General features: G+C 52.2%; 1 protein-coding gene across 4 annotated transcripts in view; it reads right to left on the bottom strand.

Moving 5' to 3' along the window:
* The window catches only part of SHB (SH2 domain containing adaptor protein B), a 133,861-nt gene that overhangs the window by 30,852 nt on the left and 86,992 nt on the right, over window positions 1-16,017 (bottom strand). The gene's annotated exons all lie outside the window — the stretch shown is intronic.

Below are 16,017 nucleotides of genomic sequence, written 5' to 3' on the forward strand. Positions count from 1 at the left end.
TATTATGATTTATTTTATTATTTTTATTATCATGTCTGCTCAATGTGGACACAGTACTAAGCACTTCACAGAAGCTTCCAAACTGACTTGAGTCCCCCCTCCTAAGCTGGCCAGTGACCGGCTGTGTGCCTTGGCTAAGCTGCTCAACTCTCTGAGGCCCCATTCCCTACCTTACCAGGCTGCTGTGGAGATCACATGAGGGACTACATCCTATGGGCCCAGCATACACAGTGCGCTTAGCAAGCTGGGCCAGGGCCTGCGGAACGATGTTCCCAAGGCCACATCAAGGTGCAGGCCCATGGACACACAATGGTATAAAATCTCCCCCCAACCAGCAAGCGTGGATGTGGCCAGCTGTCCTCCAACTCCAGCCGCACGGCAATCAACCTCACATTCACAGAAGGTGCTGGGAAACCCCTGCCCTGACAGTGGTGATGTGCTGTCCACGGGGGCGGAGGACTGTGTATGAACCTGCTGTGTGTCTCAGGCACGGAGCAAGATCATCCATCAGGACTGCGAAGCATTTCCATCCCTCCAAGACACTCTTCTCTGTTAATCACTACAGAAAACGGAGGGAAGGGGCGAGGAGGTTCCTGCCAATGGAAGGCCCTAAACAGGTGGGACCCATGTGTATGTGATCACTCTCATGATTGCAGTGGGGTCCAGCAGGCTGTCCACCCTAGACTCTCATTCACATGTGCCAGGCACAGTTCAGGGCTGGGGAAACAGCAGTGAGCAAAACAGAAATCCCTGTCTCTGGAGCTCAGGGTCCAAGTAAGGAGAGATAGACGACAAGTGAAATGAGTCAGATCCACAGCACACCAGCTGGTGCTAAGTGCTCTGGAGAAAACAAAAGCAGGACAGGGCAGGCCTCTTGAAGGATGGCATCTGAATAAATGACTGGAGGAAAGGAGGGCCGACCCACATGGACATCTGGGGGAAGGACATTCCAGGGAAAGGAAGAGCAAATTCAAGGGCCTTGAATTTAGGAACAGGCCAAGGGTGACAGAGAAACAACACAGCCCAGGGCAACTGGAGGGATTGGGGGGGCGGGGGTGGGGGCGGGGTTTGAGGCTGAGGGGAGTGGGAGGGAGCAGGGCCAGGTGGTGGGGCTTTGGAGGCCTTGGGAAGAACTTCGGTTTTATCCTGAGAGAAATGAAGAGCCATTCTGATGTTCTGACGGCGGGGAAGGCTTTTGACCTGGCACTTTTTAACAGGATTGCTGGACTGACAAGGGATGGAGGACGCGGGTATATGGGAACTCTCCGTACTTTCGTCTCAATTTTGCTGTGAACCTACTTAAAAAAAAAATTGTGAATTAAAAAGAGAGCAAGATGGAAGGGGAGCAAGGCCGAGCAGTGAAGAAGCTCCTGCAGGATGGGCTGGCATGGGAGAGGTGGGTGGAAGTGACCGTGAGAAACCATATTCCGGCAGAGGCACAGGACTGGTCTGTGTCTTCAGACTGGAGTGAGAGTGAGACAGAAGATCAAGGTCACTTACAGGCTTTTGGCCTGGAGGATGGGGCTGGCATCGCCCAGGTGAAGAAGACTCACAGAAAACTCTAAGCTCCGTGAGAAAGCAGGATGGAGGCCAAGCTCCAACCTCCAGACACCCACAGCCTGTGACGCCAGGACAGGCAGTGTGGAGTAGGGGCAGAGCGAGGACTGGCTGGGGGCTCCTGCCCTCCTCTCCAGCTACGGGTCTGTTCTGTGTCCAACCACAGGGACAGACAGCAAGATGGCAATGACCTCAAGGCCCTTGTAGGGAATACGTCCTGGGGTTGTGTGTCAGAAAGGGCTCTTCCATTTGGCTGATGAGCTGGGCTTTCACAGTGGTGATAGGGGGTGAAGCTCAGAGCTGGGGCCCTGGCACACATGTCACCACGGGCCCTTCCCTGGCTTCCCAGGAGCCCAGCTCCCCCACCAGGGCTCCCACTGAACCACACCAGCTCTCATGGCAACCAGGCAAATGGGGTTTATGTTCTGGGAGGGGGTGTGAGGAAGAGGTGAAGCAGGTTCTGACCTGAGCCCCCTAACTTGCAGAGTCCTGGATGGGTGACCTTGGGCAGCGGTGAGCACTGGGATCGGGTAGACAGGTGAGGGCCTGGTCACCCTTCTAAAGAGCTGAGACTTGATCCTACGATGGGTTGAATGAAGGAATGCCATTCTTCATATTGGGCTTTAGAGACGTCTCTGACTGCTGATGGAGGGTGGGTTTGGGGGCAACCCTGGAGGCAGAGAGACCAGTTAGGGAAGCCTGAATCCCTCAGTGATGAGAGGGATGCGGGAGGCGACTCCAACAGGACTTGATTACGTGTGGGGCGAGTCAGGGAAGACCCCTGTGTGATGCCACACTGAGACGGAGATCGGGGCACAGCAGGGGATGGGGGCAGGGAGCACAGGGCCAGTGTGTACTTTCCCACGAAGCCTCCCCTCTGCTAACTTTCTGGTGTCGGGAATGGAGAGGAGGCAGTTCAGGCCTCTGGCCCCTGGGGGTGAACAGTGCCGGAGTGGGCAGAGGCGTGGGGGTCGGGGAAGGGGCTAGGTGGGAGATGAGGTTCTAGGCTTAGTTTTGCCACAGGCGGAGGAGAGGGAGAAACCAGATGAATTGTAAGGCACTTTCACCTCTGACAACCTGGGTGTTCCACCGGCTAAAATCAGAATTGGGGGCTCTCTCCCAGTATACAATCCCACGACACACCTCCTGGCACAGAAGGTGAAAAGAGAGGCATGGAGCATGGAACACCGATCATGGAAGGAACCCAAGCTCTCACGACCAACGACCTGGCAACCTGTCTCGTCTCAGATCTCACCAGGTCCCTTTCCAGGCCGTGCTCTCTGCCTGTATTACCAGGACACCCTCCCCTCCCCACTGCCCACCTGACTGACTCCACTTGCTCTTCAGGGGTCACCTCTTCCAGGAAGCCTTCCCTGGCCTCACCTCCTTCCCAGACTCCCCTTGATCTCAGCCTATGGTACCCTAATTGCCAGTTTCCTTGTTTGGCTCCTCATGAGCCCCTCAAGGGCAGGGGCTACACCACATTTGCCCCTACCCCCCATGCCTAGAGCATGCCCACAACATAACAGGTGTTCAAAGAATGACTGAATGAAGAAACTTAATGAGCTGCTGTTTCACTGTACTGGGGAAAAATATCGGTTTTCATACCAGATAAATTGGATAAAACCTAATAATGTCCCAGTCAACACTGTAAATCCCCACTGAATTAATTCATACATTCGCTTGCAAGCTTAATAATATAGCCATACATTTTAGAGGGAACAGGTGGTGATGAATGACAGGCTTAATTAGGCAAATCATTCCACCTAAAATAAAAATATACAAACTCCAAGTGATTCAGCAGCACAAGAAAAAAAAAAGTTAAGAACAAAAGCTCCAAACACAACTGCTTTCATTCCTTCTAATTAAGCTTCTCTTTAATCTGCAATTTAAAAAGACAACTCTTTTAATTTAGCGATTTCCTGCAAAAGATAAAGGAAGACACAGCCCTCAAAAGAATATCTGCATTTAGAGAAAAAATATGCCACCCCTGTGAGTTGTTAGAATGACAGTATCTAATTAATTCCACCTATAGGCAATTACAAACAGAAGTCAGAGTTCTGAGGGAGGGAGGGGAGACTCAGACGGGCAGGGACAGGCCTCTGGAGCCCTTTTGCCTTTGGTGTGATGATGGGGACCAGTATCCTGGTGGCAGTGGGAGAAGTGGCCCGGTTGACAGCTCTAGCAGCCTGTCTCCCAGGCGGGTGAGGTGGTCCTTCGTGATGTCCCAAATGTCCTTCCAAAAGCTCTGGTCTAATGACACATCTCATTCTTTAAGACCCAGCTCAGATCTTCCGGGAGGCCCTTCCTCCTTGCAGATTAGCCTCTGCTGCTGGTGGTCCCCTTCCTACATGTATTATAGATTTTATACCAATCAGCCTTGAAGTTGGGTCATTGTCAATGACAGAAGACGGCATTTCCAGGCGCCCACGCGAGCTCTAACCCTCACGACAACCCTGCCACCCTGTGGGCAAGGGAGTGGGGGCCTGGAGGAGGGGAGGAAGAACTCCTCCAGGGTCTCAGAGCTAAGGAGCAGGGCTGGCTGGGCAGGAGCTGTGCCTCACTCATTTAGTCTTTGAAATGACCACCACCTGTATGAAGTCTAGAAGCTTCGAAGGTCTGGCACAAAAGTCCCCCTTCCACAAAGCCTCCCCTGATCCCACCTGCTGAGAACTACCTTCCTCCTGGGCGGCTCACGGCACTTGGCCCTTCTCTTGTAGCTCAGTGGGCTCCCAGCCACTCTTCCCCAGTCAGCCCGGGTGTTCTGCAGGAGCAGCGCCTGGGATTTATTTTAGGCCTCTTTTTCCTCTCCAATCTCTTGTCTGTCCCTAAACTGACTGTAGTGCTGGGCATAGAGATGGTGTTTAGTGAATGTTTGCTTAGATGAAGTAAATGTGTTCCTTCAGGATCCAGCTCCTTCCTGTTTATCATTCAGGGCTGGCCAGAGAGATCAGGTTCCAAAATGCCAAAGGGCCTCTAAAGCACAGGTCTCTGGGCTCAGAAACTCTTGCTGGCTCCTACTTCCCTGGGACGGAGAACTCACTCTGGTGCTTGAGGTCCTCTGTGACTTGGTGACAACCTGACCTTCTGGATGCATCTTCCCCTAAAAAAACCCCTCTAGGTTCCACACCCCCCCCTAGGCTCCAGTCACAAAGAATGGCTGGTCCCAAATCCATCATCTGCTTTCCTGCCTCTAGGACTTTGCTATGCTGTGCCTGTCCGATAGAATCCCTTTCTTCACTATCTCTGTGTGCAAAAGTCCTAGCCATTCTTCAGTTCAGCTTTAATGTTACCTCCTGGGGGGGAGTTTTGTCCTAGACACCCCCCCCAGGTAGAATTCCTTTCTCCTCTTCTGAACCCCGCCTCCCCTGTCTGTGCCGCTGTCTGACCCCGCACCAGTCTGTATTACAGTGCGTTATGTAGGTGTCTTCTCAGAACCGGATGGAGATGGGGCCTCGTGCCTCAGCCTCTTCTGAACTTCCCCATGCCTGACACACAGCCCATGGGCTGCAACAAGGCCAGAGAACAGAGGAACTGCGGCGGCTCAGCATCATGGAAAGGACGTGGACTCTGGAGTTAGGAAGATCTGGGTTTGAACCTTGCCTCTGCCACTACTGTGTGACTTTGGGCAAGACTCTAAACCTCTCTGAGCCTTAGCTGCCTCTTCTGTAAAACAGGGCTGACAATACCTATACCATAAAGGATTGTGGAGGTGGTTAGTAACAGATGATGTACCAAAGTCCAGGCAGGCCCCCTGTACATGGTGGTCCCTTCTCCCCATGGTCACATCCATGCTCAGAGCAGCTCCTTTTCATGTACTCAAGAAGATAAAGTACCTTGTATCAGAAACCATCTTCTCCTCCAACCTGTGCTGGAATTCCTAAGTTGGAAGCTCCAAGAGGACAGGACATATACTGTTTTTTTCAAAGACGAATTCCCAGTGCCTAGAACAGTGCCTGATATATAGTAGATGCTTAGAATCTGTTGAGTGAATGAATCTCCATCCAGATTTATGGTCAGCAGGACCAAAAATCCTCATTCATCAATCAAGAAAGGAAACTTAAGGGCTTCCCTGGTGGCGCAGTGGTTGAGAATCTGCCTGCCAATGCAGGGGACAAGGGTTCGAGCCCTGGTCTGGGAAGATCCCACATACCACGGAGCAACTGGGCCCGTGAGCCACGATTACTGAGCCTGCGCATCTGGAGCCTGTGCTCCGCAACAAGAGAGGCCGCGATAACGAGAGGCCCACGCACCGCGATGAAGAGTGGCCCCCGCTTGCCGCAACTGGAGAAAGCCCTCGCACAGAAACGAAGACCCAACACAGCCAAAAATAAATAAATAAATAAATTTTAAAAAATAAAAAAATAAAAAAAAAAAAGAAAGGAAACTTAAGAGCTGGACTCCCTACCCATTTTTTTAAACTATTATTTTAAAATAGTTTTGAAAAATGGCTTGACCTTTACTGAGTGCTTCCTGTGCATGGGCAAGCATACGTGAGGACCCGATGTGACATTCTCTTCTGACCCTCACAACGAACCGAGGAGGCTGGTGCAACTTCACCTACATTTTTTTTAAAATTTATTTTTTCAATTTTGGTAAGTGCAGTTTATTTATTTTTGGCTGCACTGGGTCTTTGTTGCTGCATGAGGGGGGCTACTCTTCTTGGCGGTGTGCAGACTTCTTATTGCGGTGTTTCCTCTTGTTGCGTAGCACGGGCTCCAGGCACTCCGGCTTCAGTAGTTGCAGCACGCAGGCTGAGTAGTTGTAGCTCACGGGCTCTATCTAGAGTGCAGGCTCAGTACTTGTGGTGGGCATGTGGGATCTTCCCGAACCAGGGCTCGAACCCGTGTATCCCTGCATTAGCAGACGGACTCTCAACCACTGCGCCACCAGGGAAGTCCCTTCACCTACATTTTTATGAACGGGGCCTGCTGCAGGCGAATAGCCTGCTGCAGCAGATAGAAGCAGGCTGTCACACCAGGCAGCGAGCCCCGGACCCCAGTCCCTGTCCCTCTGCTTTGGGATGGAAACACTGGGCAGCCTCCTGGAAACCCTGGAAAGCCTCTAGAAGTGCCCCTCTCTGGGGACGGGCAGAGAGAGAAGAGTCGACAGTCTGCCAAACATCCCCCAGCCCTCTGGGCGGACCACGAGTGTGGATGGTGGCCCCTAAGGACAGGGATCATTCACAGGGAACCGGAAGGGAGCAAAGGGGGCCCAGGGTCTTGGGTCCCAGGTGAGGCCTGCGATGTGCTCCAGGTTCAGTGGCTGCTTCTTTCTGGCTGGCCTTGAGTCTCCGGCCCTCCCAGTTCTCTAGTACAGGACAGAGTCCTTTAAGCATAAGGCAACAAGGATTAGAGAACTGAAAACAAAACCCTGTGCACGGAGCTCTCAGGTGCTAAAGAGGCTTCTTTAGGCCCCGTGTGGATGAGGTGGGAGTGAATACGGGGCTGACAGGAGGGGCCTGCACAGTGTTCCAGGCCTGGTGTTTGTTCATGGATGTCCTATGACTCTGAAAACACAAGGGCACAGAGAACAGAATGAAGGTGCCCAAGGCATCCTTTCCACACAGTCCTGGGCACTGATTCCTCCACACCGCTGAGGGCCGGGTGGGTTTGTAGTGGGGGGACAGGTGGGGAGTGGGGAGGGCAGGGGTGCAGAGGCACGGAAGGGGCTGCAGCCCGGGCAGTCATGAGCCCCCAAGAGGGGGCAAGGAGGGAGACTGCGCATTGGTTTGGGAAGGTGGGGGGCCCCCATGACCCAGAGTCTATGGAAATGCCACAAGCTTTCACGACGATGCGCAAACACTTGCACTTGACTAAAACTCTGTTTCTATGACAACAGTCCTCTGTTGCTTCAACTTTCTAAACATATGTTCTGCCTCATCTCGCCTGCTCCTCATAGTAAGACAAGTATTAGAGTTCCCATTTTACAGCTGGAGAAACTAAGGCCCAGAGAGGTGAAGCCCCCTTCTCCCCTGCAGTTCAAGAGCAGCCCTCACTCTCCCCTCTGCCCGGTTAGTGAAGGCTGTGCCTCTAGGTAGGTTGTAAGGCGATGGGCAGCCTAGCAAATGTTTTGGTTTGCTTTTCCAGGATCACCTATGACAGGCCTCTGTGTCCTCCTTGCAGACACACGCAGGCCCCAGGGCACCAAGCTGCCACGTCTCGTGGGCAGTGCCTGAGAACAGAGGTTCTCATTATGAGAGGGGGCAGTGGTGACTCCCCGAGAAGCAGGGCATGGGGAAGCCCGCTTGGGCTCCAGGAATCCCATCTGGTTTCCAGGAATGCTGTCCATGCATGTACACCCAAGCCTGGACTGGGGAAGGAGGGCCTGGCATGAGGGGGCATGCCTTCGTCCTCCTATTCTGCACCCCAAAAAGGAAGCATGGACACCGCTGCCTGGTGCAAAGACCCTGCCCCAAGGGCTGCTGCTTGGCTGCAGGAAGAGTAGGGACAAATCCTGATGAAAATGATGAAATGACCCAGACGCAGAGGACTTTACAGCTGCTGAAGCAAGCCACCTCCACCATCATAACTCATTTTATAAATGAGGAACAAGAGCTGCAAAAGGGACGGACTTGCCCCATGTCAACAGCTAGATTTGAACTTGGACTTGAACCCACGTCTTCTGAATCCCAGGGGCCTCTAACAAGTTCAGCACAAATCCTGTCTACAGTGCAACAGGTTCTCAAAAACAACAATAGTAACGATAATGATACCAAAAGCCAGCCTCCACTGAGCACTGACTGTGCCCCTGACTCCTGGCACCAATTACCACCTGGTTTTATAGATGAGGAAACAGGCAATTTGCCCCAGGTCATCCTGCTAGCAAGGTGCAGCACAGGGCTTTAAATCCAGACCCTCCAGCTCTCCTAGTTCTGAGCTGGGCTCAGTGTCAGATGGAGAACGCCCCCTCAGGTCTGATGTAGTGTGTCTCCTGACACTTTAACCTGCAGACACCCACAGACACTTAGAATCCATCCTAGGGCCTGGGAAAGGGACTTCCCCCATCCACAAGCCTCAGAGGACCTGCAGGGAGCAGGCTGGGCATTTGTGGAAATGAGTCTCCCCTTCCAGGAGTCCCAAAGCCCCAGCCTAGCTGCTTATATGTTTCTGCTGCTGCCCCTCCACAGATGGTGGTGGGGGAAGGGATGAATGACAGGAGGTGACAAGCAGGTGCATGGCTCTCAAGGGGTTGCTTGCCACCTACTGGCACACCAGTCTCCTCACTCACAACATGGCATCCGGACGCACGGGCCAATCCTCAAACACCCAGGGACACACTCTCGGCCTTGAGTTCAGACCAGGGGCTGCAACCACAGCAGACAACAGCCCTCTTCATGCAGGTTCCTCACCCTCATCTGGAGAGAAGACAGCACAAAAGAATGATGTGAAAACGTATCATCTCTGTGTGAGCAGGCTGCATGATACCTATGTATTCTGTGTCCTGAAGAGAACTTGGGGTTGGCTTTCCTGAGACCTGATTTATTCAATAAGTTAACAAATATCTGTGTGTTCGTTATGTGCCGGGCACTGATCTACGTGGGGACCCAGGTGTGAACAAGGCCGGCAGAGTCTCTGACCTCACAGAGCTTAAAAATCTCTATCCACACAAAGATCTCTGACCTGCCAAGCAGAAGAGCAAAGATATTCTACTAAACCTTTGGGTTTCTTCCACACAGGAGACAAACGCACTTGAAGAAAAAACATTCCTATCAATATAATTAGCAGGCAAACCAAAGCTATGAAACACCAGTGTTTTTCTTTTTTTTTTTTTCTAGTTACTAAATGAATTCATTCATATGTCTATGTCAAACAGAAAAAACAACTGGAAAAACCTGTCCCTCAGCCAAAGGAAGCGAGTGATCCCAGTTCTCTGTTTAAAGCCCCCTTCTCTCTGCAGACCTGCTGTTCACACGTGTTAAACATTAATTACAACTGTTACTCATTACATAGCAAAAAGCTCCGAGTACAAACACAATTGTTAATTTCCTCCCAGGCCCAAGGCATTCTGGGAACCTGAGCAGGGGGCAGGAAGCACTGCAAGAGTCCCGGTGGGGCCAATGGTAAGGAGAAGGTGGCATGTGCTGGTGTGCCAGGTGATGGTGGCAGGTCTAAGATTCCCCGTGGAAACTTCTGCAGAGTCCGAGCCTGTTTATTCTGAGTACACAAGGATGAGTCACGGGCTTGGTGGGAACAGTGAGCCTGGAGCAGAGTCTGATGGACTCAATGTCAGCACTACCACCTTCAGAGCATTTGCGTTTCACGGTGACAGTGACAAGTCACGAGCTCAGCACGAAGTGGGCGCAACTGCTTCTGCCTCCAGAACAGCCCAAGCCACCTCGCCCCAGCACAGCTAAAGGGAATGTTCAGACCTGCCCTTTACGCACTCTCGATGTCAGCACAGCAGTGGAGAGAGAGCCTGAGCCGAGTTCATTAGCTGTGTGACTGTGGGCAACCTGCTCACCCTCTCTGAGCCTGAGTAGTGTCATCTGTGTGATGACAATGAAACCACACCCACCTTGCAGAACTTCATAGGGTTAACCCATGCCAGCCTCCTAACTGGTGCTCACTAGCTGTTAATTGCCTGCCCCTCCTCCATCATCCCCTTACTTTCATAGGATTATTTTAAATTAGCCAACTGAACTGGCTCAGAGATGACTCACAGTTGTTTAGGAAACAGACATACCTGAGACCTTACTTTCCCCTTTCTCTGCCCTTTGAGCCTCACTTGATGAGCTGGGAAAATGTCAAAACTCAAGAGGGTGCCTGCCTAAGGGGTGACCAACACAGCATTAGCACCCCCCATGCTGACAGTAACAAGTATGTATCTGGCGGTTCCAGAATAAACCAATGCACATCCATACGGGATGTGGTAGGAGCACAGAGGGGACCCAGCCCAACCTGGGATGAGGGTGGGGAAGGGACTGGTCACGTCAGGGGAGGCTTCCTGGAGGAGGTGGCACGGACACCACCCGAGCAGAGCTGTGACACCCCCTCCCTAACTCCTCCCTGACCCCAGCACCTAAAACATAGTATGTACTGAGTATACTTTAGGTTCTCAAAGTGGGGTCCCCAGATCAGCAGCATCAGCAACACGTGGGACCTTGTTGGAAATGCAAATTCTCATGCCTCATCCCTGGAACCTACTGAATCAGGAACTCTAGGGGTGGGACCCTGTAATGTTTGATACTTCTTCCAGGTGATTCTGCTGCACGCTCTGGGCAAACCAACCAATCAACAAACATGTCACAGCCAGAATGGGGAGGGAGGGCTGTGGGGGAGAAAGGCAGTAGAGACCCTCTCACACCTGGGGACCAGTGGCCCAATCCTCGGGAGGGACTGAATAAAGGATGGAAGAACCGGGTGGTTCATGGTGAGAACTATTGCTAGAATCGAGATGGAGTATTTCCGACAGAAGTGTTGCTTTCCACACTATCCATGCCTCTCGCTGCCAGGAATAACTGGGAATGAACTTCATAAATGGGCCCTCTGTGCCCCCTAAGTACCTCTTTATGCAGTATTGTTTTAATATATAAAATTAAGTTTGATTTAATACAGCAAGCCTTCCCTGAGCGCCAACAACCATTCTCTCATGTGTGACCCTTTAGAGGGTACGAAGTCTTTTCATCCAATTTTTTCCCTTGATCAACACAGAGATCCAGTGTGATAAGGATTGTGACTATCCCCGTTTTACAGATGGGAAAACTAAAGCTCAGGAGACTGAACAGCCCGAGGTCCCACAGCTGGTGAGTGGTGGAGCTGGCATGTGAACTTGGGATTGTCTGACTCCTGCTACTGTTCCAATGGCTCCCAACACCAAGACACTGTGTTGAGCTTTCCAGGGCAGAGAAACTGGCCAAGGAGCTAGTGCGGAAGCCAGACAAGTACCCAAAATAAATATGTTCAGCATTGAGTCACATGTCTGTCTTCTATTTTTCGCTGGGAGGCAGGCCTGTCGCTGGCCGAACCCAGGACATTGCCTGAAAAGTAGCTTCGAGGTAGACAAATCTCCAGACGATGAATCGAAAATGAAATGACTTTTGTTTCTCCTGCCACCTGGCACCCTGAGCAGGCACTCTGATCACTCGCTTCACAGAAGCAACTGCAAATCATTAAGGACGTAGTTTTTAACTTGACCCACTGAATTAAAAGGAAACGCTGATGCATCCTCCGTGTACGGCATGACTGCTATGAGGTCTCCAGCAGTTCCCGTCCCTTCCCTGGGCCTCAGTTTCCCTAGCTGGACAAGGGGGAGTGGGATGCCATGGTGTGGGGACCCCTTCCTGTGCTGAGGGATGGCAAAGAGGACCAACCCGTGGGATGGCTCTGGTCACCCCATGCAGGCATGAACCTCCAGAACTTGGGCTCCCACAGAATCCTCAGCTGGAACTGTTCCAAGTGGGGACATACGCTCTAGGGACGTATCCTACCAGCTGCAGACGCAGGGAGAAATTGGTGCAAGGGCGATGAAAGGCATGTGACATTTCCTGTGGGTTCTGGGAGGGCGAGGGCTCCAGCCACATTATATGCAGCATCTTGGATGGTGTCAGAGAGCCCAGACATTGACAGGGTAAGGGCTTGGGCTCTGGAGTGGGACTTCCCAGGTTCAAATCCCGGCTCTGCAGCTGACTAGCTATAGGCTCCTGGGCAATCATTTCTTCTCTTTGGACCTCGGTTTCCTTATCTGTAAAAGGAGGAAACTAAGGTCCCAGGGGGTGGTTGTGAGGATTAAATGAGATAATGCACGCACAAGTGTTCTGTAAATACCAGCACTTCCCCAACGCAGTGCCCTTTAAGCCCCACCAGGGCCCTCTGCAGTGGACACATTTCCCAGGTGAGGGAATAGAGGCCCCGGGACAGGTTCAGTCCCTGTCCTTCCAATGGCCCCTCAGAGATCTGAAGACTCCAAATCCATGTCTGCTTTGCCAGGTTATCCACCCAGCTCCTCAGCCCCCTGCCTGTGTGGCCACCTCCTGGGCAGGCTTCCTTTGTCCATCCCACAATTCGTGCCACAAAGCCCAGGGGCTGGTCAGACAAGCTGCGCCACCCCCAAGACAGCGTGGAATCACCCAGGCTGCTTCTCCTGCCCCACGCTGGGCAGGGAGCTGCAACGGGGAGGCTGGACCCGCCGCATGTAAAGACTCCAGGGGCGGTGAGTGGAGAACTCACCCCCTGGAGAACTGAGCGGGTGGAGAACTGCGTCCAGCCAGCTCTGAAGGCAGGTGTTTCTGCTGGGTGGCAAGGGGGCTGTCAGCCTGATCCAAGCCACTGCACCGCTCTGTTCGCTGCAGCTGGTGGTAAAACTGACTGGGCATCTGTCCTGGGGCTGGGATCAACTCAGGCCCTGTGTGTGGCTTGGGACTCCGGTGTTGGATGGGTGCGGGCAGGGGTTCTGGCTGAGGCCACCACCAGCTTCCTGGAGGGAGGGCAGGCAAGGGAAGCCCAGGGCTCCTGGGGAGCTTGTGGTGTCTCTCATTCACCTGGCCACAGAATTCTGAGAAAAGGGAAGACTATCATTCCCAAGAAGCTAGGACCACCTCACACCCTGCAAGAGCTGTTTTCGTGACAACCGGGAAGGGATAATCAAGCCTTCCCGAAAGGCTGCACTGGCTGAGAAGGCCTACTTCTGCGGAGAATGCCAAAGCATCCCTTTGAGAACAGCCTCGTTTCACGAATGCAGTGCAGGACAGCACTTTGAAAGGCGGAAAGCACTTTTGCTTCGTAGACTGAATCACAGAGATAGTTCACAGGTCTTCCCTTCTCCCGTCCTTTGACCAGCATGCTGGGATCCTGAAGGAATGAAGCTTGGAAGCAGCCCTGGAGAGGGCTGCAGGCCAACCTCCCACTGCAGGGCAAAGCCCTCCCAACACCAATCCTGCCTCATTCAAGCTTCCGCTGGCAAATCTCGGTGAGAGGAAGCTCATTATACACTTTCAGGTGTACCTGAAATTCTTACCACTCCCTGTGACCGTACATCCCTATGACTCCTTCTTGGCGGGACTACCTCTGCCCTTTGGGGGTCCCCACACCACACACCTTTGGAAATCTGAAAACACTGACCAGGTTCCCTCATGCAAGCTAAACAGGCAGAATCAGAATACAAGGGATGCAGGGACTTCCCTGGTAGTCCAGTGGTTAAGACTTTGCACTTCCACTGCAGAGGGCACGCGTTCGATCCATGGTTGGGGAACTAAGATCCCGCATGCTGCGCGGTGCGGCAAAAAAACAAACAAACAAACAAAAAACAAGGGATGGAAAGAGATGCTAACGATATTGCCCAGTGGATTCTACCCCGGCTACAGATCCTGCACCCCAGCCTCTTGGGGCCCATCACAGAGCTCCCGAGGGCCCAGAGAAACTGTGTGGGGCACTTCAAACAGGTATTGTGATAAGGAGGACGAGGCCCAGCCCAGCACTGCCTTGCTCCCTGACACCACCAATGATGTGCTAAAGCACGTGCCACACACACTACTGATGCAGGTGGGAACATTATCCTTTGTTTCTGAGCAGCCATCCTTCCGGGTTTACAGATGGGACCACGGCAGCACTTTAGCAACCTAATCAAGCTGTTTCAACTCGTCCTTATTACCTGAGAGGTGGTCCATCCACCTCATTCCACCTGCACTTTGGGGCTAGGAGACAGAAGGGTGCTCCTTGGTTGCAATGCCGCACCTGACAGGCTCTGTCCACAGATGTGGGGAGGGATCTGGTCAAGAATAAAGGCTGGTGCTCACAGAATCCCTCCAGCCCAAGTGAAACAGCTTCCTTCTATGCCCCAGAAATCAGAACCGAGCCAAAAGCTTCTTGGGGAAAAGCACAATCGGTATCCACCCCAGAGCAAGACACACAATTGATGAGGTAAGTGACTTGATGAGACACAGGTGGGGACATGAGTCTGAGTCTACTTTCTATCAGCAGCCTAAGAAGTTGACCTATAATGACACTTGTGATAGCAACTCAGCAACATATAACCAAGTCCACAGTGGATACCTGTGGCTCAGAAACTTATCTGGAGACAGTTCTATCTAAGACCTTGTGATCCTTTGTGAAAAACTAAATGTATAGTAGTTTTAAAACCAGCTCTGGGCAGAAGTGGGCAAGTTCTGGCCTGAGAGGCTTCTGAAGAGATGATGTCCTGTAGGGTAAGGGCTTTTCACTTTAACATGCCAGCGAATCACCTGGGGGTCTTTTAAAACAGATAGACTCTGCAGGTCTGGGGTGGGGCCTGAGACCTTGCATTTCTCACCAGTTTCCAGGTGATGTGATGCTGCTGGTCCAGGGACCACATTTTGAGCAGCAAAGCACCAGACTAGACTAGAGCATCTAAGGTGACATGACCTGCAAGGTGGTCAGCCCAGGAGAGGGTGAGATGCCACACCGCCTGGAATGTCATCTCTTGCCATGGGCCCTTGGTGTCTAGGACAGTTGTCACATGAGCCCTTTGGCCCTTTAATCAAACTGGTGTTTGTGAAGAGCCACCTCTGGGACATCATCGGCTCCGTTCTAGTTCCTCCCACACCCAGGAGGAGCACAGCCTTGTCAGCCACGCCAGGGGACAGGCCTTGGTTTCCCTTGTGCCGAGGGCAGAGGAGGCTGTGAAATGCACAGGAGAGACCTGAGGTGACCAAGGACCTCAGCCACATGAGTACTCTCGGCTCTGGCTCTTGGCTGGCGCTCACAGCCTGGCAGGCGGGCCCAGCACCTACAGCATTGAGTCTATATGGTGAGGGAAGTGCCCCACCAGAGTCACGTGCAGGAAGCTCAACAGGCTCAGAGAGGCAGCAAGGAAGCCCGTGGGACATGTGGCTGCGTACCAGGAGGGCTCACAGGGATGGCGAAGGAGGCACAGGACTTTTCCAGATAGGACACAGCAGGGAAGGGCACTTAGACAGAAGGCATGGGATTGCACAGTGTGCCACATCCAGGGAACCGTGAGCAGTCTGTGCTAGAACAGTCAGAACTTCGAGCAAGGGAATCAAGATGAGTGGAGGGCAGAGGCCTCACTTTGGGGGGCTAGGAAGGGAGGAAGGGTCTAGTTGTGCATGAAAATGGGAGATTCAAGGCAAAATGAATCTTAAATAAAAATAAAAACTCTCCCTTTCTGACCTTCAATGTGGTAAGAATTAAATTAGTCACTCAATGTCTCTTTGTTTATATGCCTAAACTCTTAGAAGCATAAAAATGTTTTTGCATCTGACTTTTCCCCTCTTAACATTAAACATAAGCATTTCCCTAGGTTGTTATAAAATTTGTGTCAACATCACTTTGTAGTGGCTGCACAATATTCCATTTAACCGACCCCCATTGCTGGACATTCAGGTCATTCTCCATCTCTCATGATCATCATGCCTTTTCTGTGCTTTAGATCATAACCTCAGCCTGGATCCTAAGGACTGGGGTTAGGATCAAAGGGTGTGTACATAGCTTAGGACAGGTGACACATGTGGCAGACTGCTTTCCA

This window comes from Balaenoptera musculus, chromosome 6 (genome assembly GCF_009873245.2).
Source record: "Balaenoptera musculus isolate JJ_BM4_2016_0621 chromosome 6, mBalMus1.pri.v3, whole genome shotgun sequence".
Classification (NCBI taxonomy): domain Eukaryota; kingdom Metazoa; phylum Chordata; class Mammalia; order Artiodactyla; family Balaenopteridae; genus Balaenoptera; species Balaenoptera musculus.